The sequence below is a fragment of the Echeneis naucrates genome, chromosome 2 (assembly GCF_900963305.1).
Source record: "Echeneis naucrates chromosome 2, fEcheNa1.1, whole genome shotgun sequence".
Classification (NCBI taxonomy): Eukaryota; Metazoa; Chordata; class Actinopteri; order Carangiformes; family Echeneidae; genus Echeneis; species Echeneis naucrates.
The window spans coordinates 8,521,553-8,535,261 of record NC_042512.1 but is presented as its reverse complement, the minus strand read 5'-3'; the positions used below and the strand labels follow the sequence as shown (position 1 = coordinate 8,535,261).

The window sequence follows — 13,709 nt, the reverse complement described above, 5'->3', positions numbered from 1 at the left end:
TAAAGATGTCATCTTCAAATGTTACAGACTTTGGATAGTGAACCTCCTACCTGGTACACCCCGCAGGTGCATGATAACTTATTTATGTCACGGGGTCAATCACCATCGTCCTGAATGTGCTGTGTGTAAATAATGAGGTTCATCAAAACAAAGTCAGAACCAGAGCTCAGGCTGTTGGTACACAAACAAAGAAAGGCATACTTGTGGATTCACAAGATTATATCAGGATCTGACCTTCTCCTGTTCCATCAGTAACCATCAAAGGAGATGCTGATTCTGTGATGTCACAAAGGTTCTAATGACATCACAGAGATCAAAGACTCCTCCCACTTTTTCTCATGACCTCCACCATAGAGTGCTGCCTGCTGCAATAATGCTGCCTTTAATAGAAGTTTAGGAACATTTCATGAAAGAATACATTTTGATGACGATTGGAAATGTCTGTTAATTGTTTATCACTTGTTAGGATCCCTGTTAGCTGTCACTGAGGAAGCAGCTACTCTTCTACTACAAGGACTATGATGAGGCAGTGGCCATTGATAATGCTGCCTGTCCTGCTGAATTTACGTCACCTGCACTTTTGGCAACAGTCAGAGCTCCATACACAATAACAGTACTGAAGAAAAATACTTTAAACATGAGCTCTGTGTCACATTCATGCAGCTTGTGTAGAAACAGTTCATTCCATCAGAATGAACCTTCACCTGTCACAGTATGTTAGAAGCCATCCAGGGGATGTAGCTCAGTGGTAGAGCGCATGCTTCGCATGTATGAGGCCCCGGGTTCAATCCCCAGCATCTCCAGCTTTTATAATGAAGCGTATGAAATGCTCAACTGCTCCTGCTTAGTCACTCAAACAAATTACTGACAATACATATTTATGAGATCAAAGACTCTGCCCATCTCTTGTCATGACCTCCACCATGGAGTGCACAATGTTAATGAAGCTCCAAAGACAATCATGGTCTTCTCTTGTTCACACTTGAAATACATATAACACTCTGCAGTTCCAGCAGCCCGGCCAGCTCAGTCAGTAGAGCATGAAATTCTTCATCTCAGGGTTGTGGGTTTGAGCCCCACGTTGGGCGATAAGCAGTTTCTTCAGATCCAAAGTTACCCAGCAGAACACTGCCTCTGCCAACTTGCCTTCTTCCTCCCTGACTGGTCTGCAGCTCAGCTGCCTCATACACAGCCAACTGCAATGCACTGTGTAGCTGACACTGTCCTATCAAAGCTAGCATTAACTTCTCTGTTTCCTCATCAGAGGCTGGCAGCTGGACACACATGTCAGGATGGCTCAGTGGTCTTTTGGAGCCCACTGAGAGACGTGCTGTGTTTAATCCACTTGCTCTTATCCAGCATACATCGACCAACCATGACTGCTCGAGTAAAATATCTAAACTTATCAGTTTGAACCAACATGAAACTCGTTGAGGTTTAAATAGTTTAGAGGTGTAAATAGGTTTAAACAGCTGCAGCTGCAGTGCATGTACGTGGTGCTGTGGCTTAGCTGGTCAAAGCACCTGCAAACAGGAGATCCTGGGTTCAAATCCCAGCAGTGCCTTACTGCTAATGTTAGATGTTGTAGGACTCACACATGAAAAGCACAAAATGCACCTTACAGCAGTAGAGGTGAAAGTAAAGCAGCTTCTGTCAGAAGTGGAATTTGAACCCACATGTCAAGGGGAGAACAGAGAAAGATAAACATGAGCACACACTGAATGTTCCTTTTCATTATAAGACATGACTGCATGCACTCATTCATTTGAAGCGAACGTGAGAGTGTGACGTATCCATCTGTGTCGCGTGGGGGATCAATGAAAGGCAGGAAATACCTTTGATCTCCAGTGACGTCACAAAGCCACAAATGTTCCATCAGTAACCATCAAAGGAGATGCTGATTCTGTGATGTCACAAAGGTTCTAATGACATCAAAGGGATCAAAGACTCCTCCCACTTTTTTGTCATGAGCTCTGCAGTCCACATGGCTCGTTGGTCTAGGGGTATGGTTCTCGCTTAGGGTGTGAGAGGTCCCGGGTTCAAATCCCGGATGAGCCCATCTGTTGCCTTTCAGCCGATAGGGGTGCTAACTGTAATACTATGGAGCTGTGTGAGGTTTGCTGTCTGGTTGTTAGTTGCAGTATCTTGGCAACTGAAGCAAGAGCAATGTTAATTTTGTGGCTCATGCTGTGCTGAGGAGAAGGGATATTGGTGATTGACTGCTTTTCACAGGAGACAAACTTTGCTAGGAGTCATGATAGTCAGCCACTTTGCAATATTTTCAGATCCTCTGTACATCTTGGTACTTCTTTGTACTACTTTTGTGGTGCTGACATGATGTCCTATCTGTCACCATCTTTGCTGGTCCATGATTATGATCAAAGCATATCGTCCGACACACACCTAACAGCAGTAGAGGTGAAAGAAAAGACATTTCTGTCAGAAGTGGGATTTGAACACAAAGAGGATGCAGATCATTGGTAGACGTTCATTGGTCCATTGTTGTAAAGCAACTTCCCATACCGGGAGTCGAACCCCGGCCGCCTGGGTGAAAACCAGGAATCCTGACCGCTAGACCATATGGGATTCAAAGACCCTGGATTTAGGCGCCAGTCTATTCAGAGGCGTGGGTTCGAATCCCACCACTGCCAGTTTGCCCCAGCTGTGCAGTACGCTCGCCCACTGAGCTACATCCCCTGCACGGTGTGGTAGCTTTAGCAGCTTGACGGGACTCCATTGATGATGGCTTTTATCGAGGTTGTGCATGTGCGCAACTCCAGGTGAACATACTCAGAGTTGATTGAACCAACTAAGATCAGCTGTTCTGGAACCAGATACTTAGAGTTTCTCATCTCAGAGTAAGTCAACTCAGAGTTCAGGGATAGACTCAAAGTTTGTTGAAACTCCTACCTGAAATACCCCCCAGGTGCATGATGACATATTTATGTTCTGGGGTCAATCACCTGTATTTTTCAGTAAAAACACTTTCCCTGACCGGGAATCGAACCTGGGCCACGGCTTCCAGGTCATGGAAGCAATAATGAGAAGTCATTTCCACTGTGTGCTGTGCTGAAATAGCTCATTTGGGGGAGCGTTAGATTGAAGGTTTAAAGGTCCCTGTTTCAATCCTGGGTTTGTTGTTTTTTAATTATGGAGTTAAAGTCACTTAGTGTAACACATCACAGATTCTATGTCTCCAACATGAACGCCTTTTATACCAGGCATTGTTTCTTAAAACAATGACTTAACTTTTTGCTACAGAAAAAACAAGAACAACCATGGACGCATTTCAAAAAGAAAGCCAATTTTGATTGTTTTATCTGTATCTTCAGCTCAGTCCCCACTTTGGAAACACCCAGTGACAGTAGCTGCTGGATGTAAGATCATATCACATTATGCACAGCTTGGGCTACTGGCAGTGGTGGGATTTGAACCCACGCCTCTGAAGAGACTGGAGCCTAAATCCAGCGCCTTGGACCGCTCGGCCACACTACCATACATTGGTATAGAATAAGAACTAAGGAAAGGTTCTCTGACTTAAACAGGTTCATTTCAATGTTGTGTGTTTTCTTGTTGTGTTCTTGTGTGTCCAGTCAGCGTGGCGCATCCACCATCACAATATTTCATGGTGTGGTTGGAAGAGGAGGGAGAATATTGGAAATGTAGGTTAAAAAAAAAAAACAAAACAGAGCTTGAACCTCACTCAGGTACCACCTTCGATGCCGAAACCCGGGATTGAACCAGGGACCTTTAGATCTTCAGTCTAACGCTCTCCCAACTGAGCTATTTCGGCTGGAAACCTCCACTTCTGCTGGATGTTCTGCGACAGTTCTGCTTGTTTTTGCCCATTAACACTGCTCTTTAACCCTCCTGTCATTTTCACCCCCCGCCCATTATTTAGTGTTCCTGGTCTGTTTTAACTTCCCCTCAATGAAAACAAAAAATATTAATAACCACCTTCATTGTGGGACTTTGGAGAAGTGGAGAAATAAAATAATCTAAATTTGCTTTTATTTTGAAATGCTTGTGTGGTTACTGTTCTTGTTCTTTCTGCAGCTCAGATGGAAAGCTGTGTCCAAATGTTTGGAGCGGAGAATGGCAAAAAGATGTCCTTTTTCTTTGGGGACAAAGGTATTTTGGTCGACTTTTGACCGCCCACACTTTTAAAAGACTAAAATTCCTTTCACATCTGCATGAACACACACACCTGCCTGGTTACATGGTGCAATGGTTAGCACTCTGGACTCAGAATCCAGCTATCCGAGTTCAAGTCTTGGTGGAACCTGAGTCTTACCAATGGAACACTGAGAGTCCTGAAAGAAAAACTGCCACTCTGTCCTTTGAAAATGGAAACAACCTCCTTTTGTCCACTCTACACGTATGACTGCATGCAAATTGTCGGATGAAGCCTCCTCTCTGCTTTATCTTCAGCAAGAAAATGTAAAATAAAATTAATTTTAGAAGTGAGCTGAAAGAAAAGGAGCAATTCTGAAAACAAGTTCAGGAAGTTGTGCATTCACCACTCGAGAGTTTTGAAATGAAATGAAAATCAGATTTTATCCCCATTTATATTTATAACTGTAAACTACGATCTCTTAAAGTTAAATGTAAAATCAATCGAAGAGTACATCCAAACTTATACGTTGACTCAGGTAGTAATTTCTTCTCATGCTGTTTCTCCTTTGCTACTGCAGCTGTTACATTTACGGCGAAACGTGCTCATCCTCTCCATGGGCCTGCTTTAAGACCTCCAACTCCACTGTGTTGAAATAACTGGATCTCCATTGATGATGGCTTTTTATAGAGGTTGTGCACACGTGCAACTCAACGTGAACATGAACCAACTAAGATCAACTGTTCTGGAACCGGATACTCAGATTTTCAAAGAGAGTCTGAGAGTAGAGTCTGTCTTGTAAATAGGACATCCTGCATCCAAACCCCAGCAGTGCTTCGCTCTCAGTGGAGTTCCTCCTCATCACCTCAACTAAGCAGAAAGTCATCTCTGCAGTAAACGTAAAACGTCTGTATCTGTATCGTAGAAGAAGTAAACATTTTACATTTTCTTGCAAAAGAAAAAAAACCACAGAAGCACACATTCACCATTTAAGAAGTGGAGACGGTTTGGCTCCATCAGTGACATCCCTCGACACTGGAACCTCAAACTAGCACCTGCAGGGTTCCATGGTGTAATGGTTAGCACTCTGGACTTTAAATCCAGTGATCTGAGTTCAAGTCTCGGTGGAACCTCTGTCTTCTGATTTAGTGGGATAGTGACTACATATAACAGTAACTCCACTCTCCCCAAAAACAGTGATCCCCCCCTGAGCAGAGAGGAGGCTTCATGAAACAGTTTCTCTTTTCACCTGCTGCAGTAGCTCAGAGCCTCTGTGGTTCAGTAAAGGTCCAAATAGGATGTAGCTCAGTGGTAGAGGATTCAAACCCAGGAGACAGGTATTTTGACCAGCTAAGCCACAGAACCACTCTGAAGTACATCTATATACAGAGGATCTGTTAATGGAAGTGTAATGTGTATACTGCAGCTGATGATGATGGTAAAGTGATTTGTTTTAATGTCGGACTCTGCATCTACCTGAACCTGTTTGACTGCAGATGTGCATTTTCATTTGGACCCCAGGAAGAGTAGCTGCTGCCTCAGTGACAGCTAACGGGGATCCTAACAAGTGATAAACTATAAACAGACATTTCCAATCATCATCAAAATGTATTCTTTCATCAAATGTTCCTAAACTTCTATTAAAGGCAGCATTATTGCAGCAGTCAGCACCGTCGTACAGTGTTGGGGAAGTTACTTTAAAATGGAATCAGTGACAGATTACTCATCACTGTAAAAGGGATGAAACAGAACTATTTCATTCCTTCAAAAAGCTATAAGATAAATATATTCAACCACTTTTTGATTCCTGACCTGTTCCAAAGTGAATTGCTTATCAGACAGCCCCCCATTTCAGGTGCATGTGATTACACTGAAATAATATCAAAGATTTGTTTTATTTCATTTTATTCCATTCAGAAAGTAAAAATAATATATTTTATGACATCATTACACACAGTGACATATTTCAAGTGTTTATTTCTTTTAATATTGATCATTGTGGTAAAAGCTGTAGTACAGGAAGTGTCCTGGGTTGAAATCCCAGTCGAGCCCATAATGTCTTGTAGCCAACAGAAGTGCCTCACTCTCATGACTCTTAACAAAGTTTGTCTCCTATGAAAAGGCACTCACCAATTTCCTTCTGCTAAACACAGGACCGTGCATTTACATTTTCTCTTGTCTACTGCAGCCAGGGCCTCAAAGCCTCGGTCTAAACACCTTGTCCTTTGGGCCATGTGGGGTCTGAGTGTGGCCCATTTTAATGTCCTGTTGTCAGTTTAGTGTCTGTTCTTGTCACATTTCATTGCTTCAACATTCATCAGGATGAAGGCAGCATCAAGCAGCAGAAGTTTCTGTAAAGTGGACACAGTTTAGTCCGTTCACCTGTAATACACAGGTGCCTAACCACAAAGGGACTCGAACCCTCAGTCTTCTGATCCAAAGTCAGACGCACCATGGAACCAGAAGGGGTTGTCTGGGACTAAAAAGGAAACTAAACACAGCAGGTCCCTGGTGGGCTTCGAAGCCATTGACATGTTGTCACATCTGCCCCAGTGGCCTAATGGATAAGGCACTGGCCTCCTAAGCCAGGGATTGTGGGTTCGAGTCCCATCTGGGCTGGTTTACAGCAGAGTGGTGTAGCGCGGTTAAGGGCCTGATTGCCTGTTTGTGATCTATGATTGGTTATATTTGAAAATTGTGTCATTACAACTGTAACAACACTCTACCAATCAGCTTTATTTAGAATTCAGATGTAATCAGATGTAAACACAAAGGATGTCCCACTGTCACCATTCAGAACAGTTTCTCCACAACGGAGGTGTTTCAGGTGTCTGATGGAATAAACTGTTTCTGCACAAGCTGAGTGCAGAGCCTGTTCTCCTGATCAGCCTGTTCAGTCTCTGTGTGTCTCCCTTTTTGTTGCTGTCTGCTTTAGTTTAGTTTATTTGCACATTAGAAGCACACTGATAAAGACTTCATGATAAATCACTGTGCAGGGAAAGTTAGAAGTCAGAAAAGGTTTATGGGAATACTAAAAGCATCAGACACCCGCTTACAATCAAGCACAATGTTTGTTCCTAAATGGCCTCTTGTAACAATCCACAAGTAGCCACATGAACATTTTTCTTCCATGGGAAGTGAAGGCAGCAAGAGCCTGTCCTTTGAGGAGGAAACTATCCAGGCTGGAAAATGCTGAGTCATGGGAGCGTTGCCGTGCATGGTTGTTGTGGCAGAGTGGTTAAGGCAATGGACTTGAAATCCATTGGGGTTTCCCCGCGCAGGTTCAAATCCTGCCAACAACGGTTGGATGGATCACAGCATGTTCTGGTTTCATGCTTCTTTAAATTGGTCACTTTCTGGTTATGTTTGATGAACAACTTCCAGCACAAAAATCATGCTACACGTTCGGAGAAATGACACTTCCTGTCCTTTTTCTGAGTGTGCTCAGAACAACTCAAACAAATCACATCCTCAGCTCCAACCCACATGGAGCTACCACACTGTGTGACGTCACTGGAGATCAAAGGCATTTCCTGTCTTTGATCGCTCTCCCACGCGTGACACTCTAGCGTTCGTGTCAGATGGATGAGCGCATGCGCACAAAGACGCACACGACTCGTTTCGCGAATGAATGATAAATGGCAAATAATAAATGAAAAAGCACAAAAACCCAAAGATCCAACTCAGTTTGAAAATATTTTTAATCTTTAATTAAATGTAAATCATTTAAAAATGTTGAACTACTTACATTTAAACCACATAGACAAGTATGAAGGATGATACAATCGGATGTAAATGAAAATCCTAACAGTTTTATCTCGTCTTTGGTTCAGATTGGCATGAAGAAAAACCAAGTGGCTCAGCTTTGATGGCTTTCTTGGTTCCTTTTTAGGACAAATAAGGAGAAGGAAAGAGTCGAAGTGAATGAGAATATTCTCTCGTGATCACAGATGAATGATTGATTTCTATTTGCCCATCAAAATGTGATCAGGATGAGACGGCAGCATCCAGCTTCTCTTTCGGAGAGTTGTGAAGTTCTGTCGTTGTGAAGTATCTACAGATCAGTTCATTTCTCTCCACTTCGTCTTTTATTGTCGACCTCAGAGGACCGGAAGTCGGCTCGTCAGCCGATCAGCTGTGCGATCGTGACTGGTGAATCTACAGGAGACATTTCACAGCAAGTGAACTTCCTGTTTTCTACTTTAGGACTGAAATTGATGATACAGGGAGGCTCCCTCCCCCTATAACCTGATTGGTCCTTCCATGTCCCCTCAGCTGTCATTGGCTCTCAGTGGTGTCAGTCATTTGGAGTAACAGCGCGTTGTGTAAAGTTGTTTAAGTTGCTACAGCTCGACATTTTGTGAGAAAATGGAAAACAAAATAAAACTTAGAAGTGAACTGAAAAGAGGAGCAGTGCTAAAAAACAAGTTCAGGAAGTTTTGCTGCAAACTAAATGCTGTAAATTCACCAGTCTGAGTTTTGAAACAAGCTTCCCACTTCCTGCAGCATCTGTAGTAAATATTCACCGGAGTTCAGGTAAGAACTTTAATGAGAACCTTAACGCCGAATTTCTGTAAAGTTGTCTTTTCTCTGTTTTCATGTGAAACTGTTCTTAAACAACATTTAATAGACATGTTTAGCAGAGTCCTGCTTGTTTAAGGTCGTTACGTCGTTATGCTAACATAGTTAGCTAATTTAGTTAGCATGCTAACTTTGCTAATTTAGCTAGCATGCTAACGTATCTTAATTAGCTAATTAGGCTTCGTTAGCATGGAAGAACATTTCTCACTGTTGCAGTTACAGTCAGTTTGAACTCGAATTGAAGACTTGTTCTTTCAGAGGAAACAGAGCAGCTCAGTGTAGGTCAGCAGGCTGAAGTCCTGTTAGTCAGAGCACACCTGGACCGACAGGTGAAAATACAGAGAAGAAACTGACTTGGTGTTTGATTATTTATCCTCAAAGACAGTTGATAATGTGTAAACTTTGTCATCCAAACTTTTGGACACACCAGGGAAGGATAAGGACCCTGATGAAGACATCACTGAATCTGATGACAGCAGCAGAAGGTCCCTCTCTGTGATGAAGTGATGATGAGGGTTGTTTCTTTTTGGGTGATGTTGTGGGGAGGAGGTTTGTCCACATCTGGTTATGGATGGCTGGCTCCTGTGTTCAGGGGGAGGACGTGGAGATGCTTCTGTCTCTCTTTAGCCCCGATAAAGGAGGAGGGAGGAGGAACAGGAGGAGGTATGACAAACAAGAAATGAAGACTTATTCAGGGTGTTTTTTCAGACAATGCTAAATAACTTTTCTTACCAACATCCAAATGTTAGAAACTCAGTGCTGCTTGGAATATCCAACATATATAAAACACAGCTGCTCTCCATGAAAAGCAGCAGTCAGCACAGTCTGGATACAACAGTTGTCAGGGCTGTATCATGAGTGTTTATATTGAATGTGGTGGAGAGTTAATAATATAATCCCAGTAATTTATTCAATCACATAGTCTGTGAACTCTGTCTCGAGTTGATAGCCAGCTATGTGAGACCACTTATCAGGATTGTGGATGTCTGGGTAAGTGAAGCCGGATAACTTAAACAGATCCCAGGAATGTTAATCCAGCTCAAGCGCTGCTGCCAAGGGCTCGACGTGGCACATCGGGGCCAGGTTTAAATTGACTTAAAGTGAAAAAACCAAACCCTGATATATTATGCCATTTCAAATCTGATCATTGTGTTTATGCTATAGCTCATCTGTATATTGTAGACAAACATAATTGTGACTGTGGGCATGTATAATAATGGTTCCTCATTGTATTAAAAGATAAGAGCATATATTTGTCCCATATTGTGCATCACATCATATAAATCAAAGGTCATTGGAGTCTTGTGATCTACCTGATGTGGATTATTACTGTCTGTTAATGGTTGACTTAAATTCATTCCAAAGTTTAAAACTACTCTGGGATCAGATCAGTCGGAGAGCACAGACTGTGTTTGGATCAACAACTTAAGAAAACATGCATATATTGTCTTTTTTTTTTTTTTTTTTTCATGGAAGCTGCAGTTAAAGTTCACCTTCACTCATCAGCTGCATGAAGATTTGTTCGACCATCAGGTAACATAACCAACGGCCTTCATCCTGTTTGTATCAGTGAATGTTGAACTGATTTAAAAACAGATTGTGAAGTCAACAAAATTGAAAATTTTAAATTATTTAGTTGCATGGACATATAAAATACTGAACGTCAGTCCTGACGAAAAAAAAAAAAATATTGTTTAGGAATTGACATTAACAAATTTTCTTTGAAAACTGACAATGTGATGTTAATATCTGGGGCCACGATGATCATTTTCAACCAGCTACCTTCTCAGATATATAAAGAAGAGTAACTAACTGAGATGGGCTGTTGAAGAGTTGAAGAACATGACAAAAAGACAGGGAGATAGACAAAGTGATAAAAGAACACAAACTGGTCAGTTCTGTTTAATCTTAATGTTAATATTTTATTAAAGGAAACTGTTATATTAAATTATATGTTGCAGTCAGTGAATGCTTTAATCGTGATGATGAGCCATCAAACTCCTCACAGCTCCCTGTTCAGATTCCAGATAAAGAGGGTTGGTTGTGGATGATGTGGTTACTTAGTAACAAGATCTCTTAAAATGTTTGTGATAAAGACATGAACTCATAAAATTCCTTCTGAAAACATCAACATGATATCAGTTAAATCAGTAGAATGTGATCTGACAATTCACTTTTTAGTATGCTTCCAACAATATCTTCTCATGAAATACAATATAATATATACAAGATAATGATTAAAACGTTTTGTGGCTTTAAAAAAAAAAAAAAGAAAAACATCAAATCTGTTTTCAATCAAATCTACAAGCTGTATTGTAGAATTTCAGTCAAATATTAACACCAGATATTATAAAACTACACTGCAGCTGTTGATACAAACCCAATTTGTGGGGGATGTGGCTCCGAAAAAAACTTACCATGAAGAAGTTGTCAGCTGTATACTTTATTTGGGGTTTCTATTGTTTACAAATAATTTTCAAAATGTTTTACATGCAAATATTAGCTTTCTCACTATGGAATATTATCTTCAGGTAAGAAATAAAATTAGACTAAAGTCATGAAGAAATCCATATTTCTGATCTGTTGGGTGAATTCAGAGTGACATAGTTGTTGGTTCTGAATGACTGTGTAACTTTTTCGGCAGGTGGAGGCTCAGCTATGAATCAGTGTGAGGACAGAGAGGAGGGAGCCCCTCCCTCTAAAACCACTCTGTGTGGGGAACATGAGAGTCAGACCAAAGCTCAGAGGTGAGATGAGGATCTCTAACTGTCCATCTGTCAGAGCTCAGCACTCAGATCACTGCTCCATCATTATTCACTCTCTCTGTCACTTAGGTCTGTTTTTTTTTTTTTTTGTTTTTTTTACTCCTTAACTTTTTCTGCTGCTATTTGGATTGCCCTTGTTTTCACAGGGATCTCAAACAGCATGTGGAGATATTATTATTATTATTATTATTGTTATTATTATTGATGAGTGAGTGATGAGCATCAGCACGATAATCTTTATTTGCTCTGTACATTTCAATCAAAGTAACAGGCTTTACATGAGTCAAATGAAAAAAAAATCTAAGTTATATTTAAATTTCATTCAAATCAAAAGGAAATCACACAATAAAATATTCTGGGTGACTCATGGTTATATAGATGAAAACTTACTATTTTAACTTAAACTGATCATTTGCTGCTCAGTTTCTTGGTTGTTGATTCTTTTAAAGAAAGCTTCGATCTTCTAGCAACCAGACGTCAAGACCAGATTCTCCTGAACTGAGCTGTGTGTCCATGAAGAGTGATCAGTCTATGGATGACTTTATCAAAGAAAAAAGGTGAAAGCTGGTCATTTGTTGTTGTTTGACTCCTTAAAGGTATCAAAGCTTGTCTATCAGTTTCTCTGCTGTTCATAGAAAACTCCTGGAACAAACTGTGTGTTTGTGTCTTTTCTCCTCAGAGTTCAGTCTGACAAACATCATCACACAGACCTGGACTCCATATTTATGGTGTGTAAATGTTCATCCAGTGACTACAACAGACACCAACAAAGACTTGAGTTTGAAGCTGCACTCTTTAGACCAGTAGAGCTTTACTCTGTGACAGACAGGAGTTGAATTGGGATTGAACAGGTTTGGGGTGGGAGAGAGTGGGAGAGGACTGGGAGTTGTTGTTGGAGTTTATTTAGTTTTTTTCCAGATCATTTCAGCTGTTAAAGTTAATCAGATTCAGTCCTGGACCTCCATGGACTCTGTCTCTACAGGTTTTAAAAATGGAATAATTCATCAGTGAACTAGTTCAGGTGGTCTGATCCATCTTCAGCCACAGTCACAGTTAATACCTTGAATTTTCACTTCCTGAGTTGATGTGTTGAAGGGCTGTATCAGTTTGGTCTTCATGTGATGATCAGGATCTCTGTGTTGTCAGAATCTAAACTCAGACTTAGTAAGTTACACCAGTGAAGTTAGTTTAGTGAAGTCAGCAGGTCTGAATCTTTCTGTGTAGCTCTGGAAAGAGACGTGGCAGCAGATGATACAGCAGCAGCTAAAGTTGAACTCTGCTGACTGATGATCTGATGCTTTGATCCATCAGTTTATACTGAGAGTGAACTTTACACAGGATGTTATTGTGTTCCAGCTGCTGGAGGAGAACATCGTCTGTTTTTTGAAGAACGAGCTGAAGAAAATCAAAAAGAGTCTGAGTCCAGATTACCCACAATTCATCAAGAATGAGGATGATGAGATGGATGAAGAGCAGAGGAGGAGCAGAGAGGCATTTCTGAAGATCACAGTGAACTTCCTGAGGAGGATGAAGCAGGAGGAGCTGGCTGACTGTCTGCAGAGAGGTAATAGGATTTAATTAATTAGGATCAATTACACAAAAATTTACTAAAGTCTCAGGAGACGGAGCAGACTCTGATCATATTCTTATTCCTGAGAAGAAGTAAACATCAACCTTGTAGTTTGAATTTTTCATTTGATTTTTGTTTTTCCTCCCATTCAGAAACTTGTGCTCAAGTTTGTCGACGTAAACTCAAATCTGGCCTGAAGAAGAAGTTCCAGTGTGTGTTTGAGGGGATCTCTAAAGCAGGAAACCCAACCCTTCTGAATCAGATCTACACAGAGCTCTACATCACAGAGGGAGGGACTGGAGAGGTCAATGAGGAACATGAGCTCAGACAGATTGAAACAGCATCCAGGAAACAGGACAGAGCAGAAACAACCATCAGACAAGAAGACATCTTTAAACCCCCACCTGGAAGAGACCAACCAATCAGAACAGTGATGACAAAGGGAGTGGCTGGCATTGGGAAAACCGTCTTAACACAGAAGTTCACTCTGGACTGGGCTGAAGACAAAGCCAACCAGGACATAGAGTTCACATTCCCCTTCACCTTCAGAGAGCTGAATGTGCTGAAAGAGAAGAAGCTCAGCTTGGTGGAACTTGTTCATCTCTTCTTCACTGAAACCAAAGAAGCAGGAATGTGCAGCTTTGATCACTTCCAGGTTGTGTTCATCTTTGACGGTCTG

General features: G+C 41.3%; 7 non-coding genes across 7 annotated transcripts; 4 read left to right on the top strand and 3 right to left on the bottom strand.

Moving 5' to 3' along the window:
- Positions 1–731: 731 nt before the first annotated feature.
- Positions 732–803, top strand: trnaa-cgc (transfer RNA alanine (anticodon CGC)). Its single transcript has one exon. It is a non-coding gene; the product is annotated as a tRNA-Ala (tRNA).
- Positions 804–1,986: 1,183 nt separating this feature from the next.
- Positions 1,987–2,058, top strand: trnap-agg (transfer RNA proline (anticodon AGG)). Its single transcript has one exon. It is a non-coding gene; the product is annotated as a tRNA-Pro (tRNA).
- A 456-nt stretch (positions 2,059–2,514) lies between these two features.
- On the bottom strand, positions 2,515–2,586 carry trnae-uuc (transfer RNA glutamic acid (anticodon UUC)). Its single transcript has one exon. It is a non-coding gene; the product is annotated as a tRNA-Glu (tRNA).
- Positions 2,587–3,413: 827 nt separating this feature from the next.
- On the bottom strand, positions 3,414–3,495 carry trnal-uag (transfer RNA leucine (anticodon UAG)). The gene has a single exon. It is a non-coding gene; the product is annotated as a tRNA-Leu (tRNA).
- Positions 3,496–3,720: 225 nt separating this feature from the next.
- Positions 3,721–3,793, bottom strand: trnaf-gaa (transfer RNA phenylalanine (anticodon GAA)). The gene has a single exon. It is a non-coding gene; the product is annotated as a tRNA-Phe (tRNA).
- Positions 3,794–6,660: 2,867 nt separating this feature from the next.
- On the top strand, positions 6,661–6,733 carry trnar-ccu (transfer RNA arginine (anticodon CCU)). Its single transcript has one exon. It is a non-coding gene; the product is annotated as a tRNA-Arg (tRNA).
- Positions 6,734–7,334: 601 nt separating this feature from the next.
- On the top strand, positions 7,335–7,416 carry trnas-uga (transfer RNA serine (anticodon UGA)). Its single transcript has one exon. It is a non-coding gene; the product is annotated as a tRNA-Ser (tRNA).
- The last annotated feature ends 6,293 nt before the right edge of the window (positions 7,417–13,709 follow it).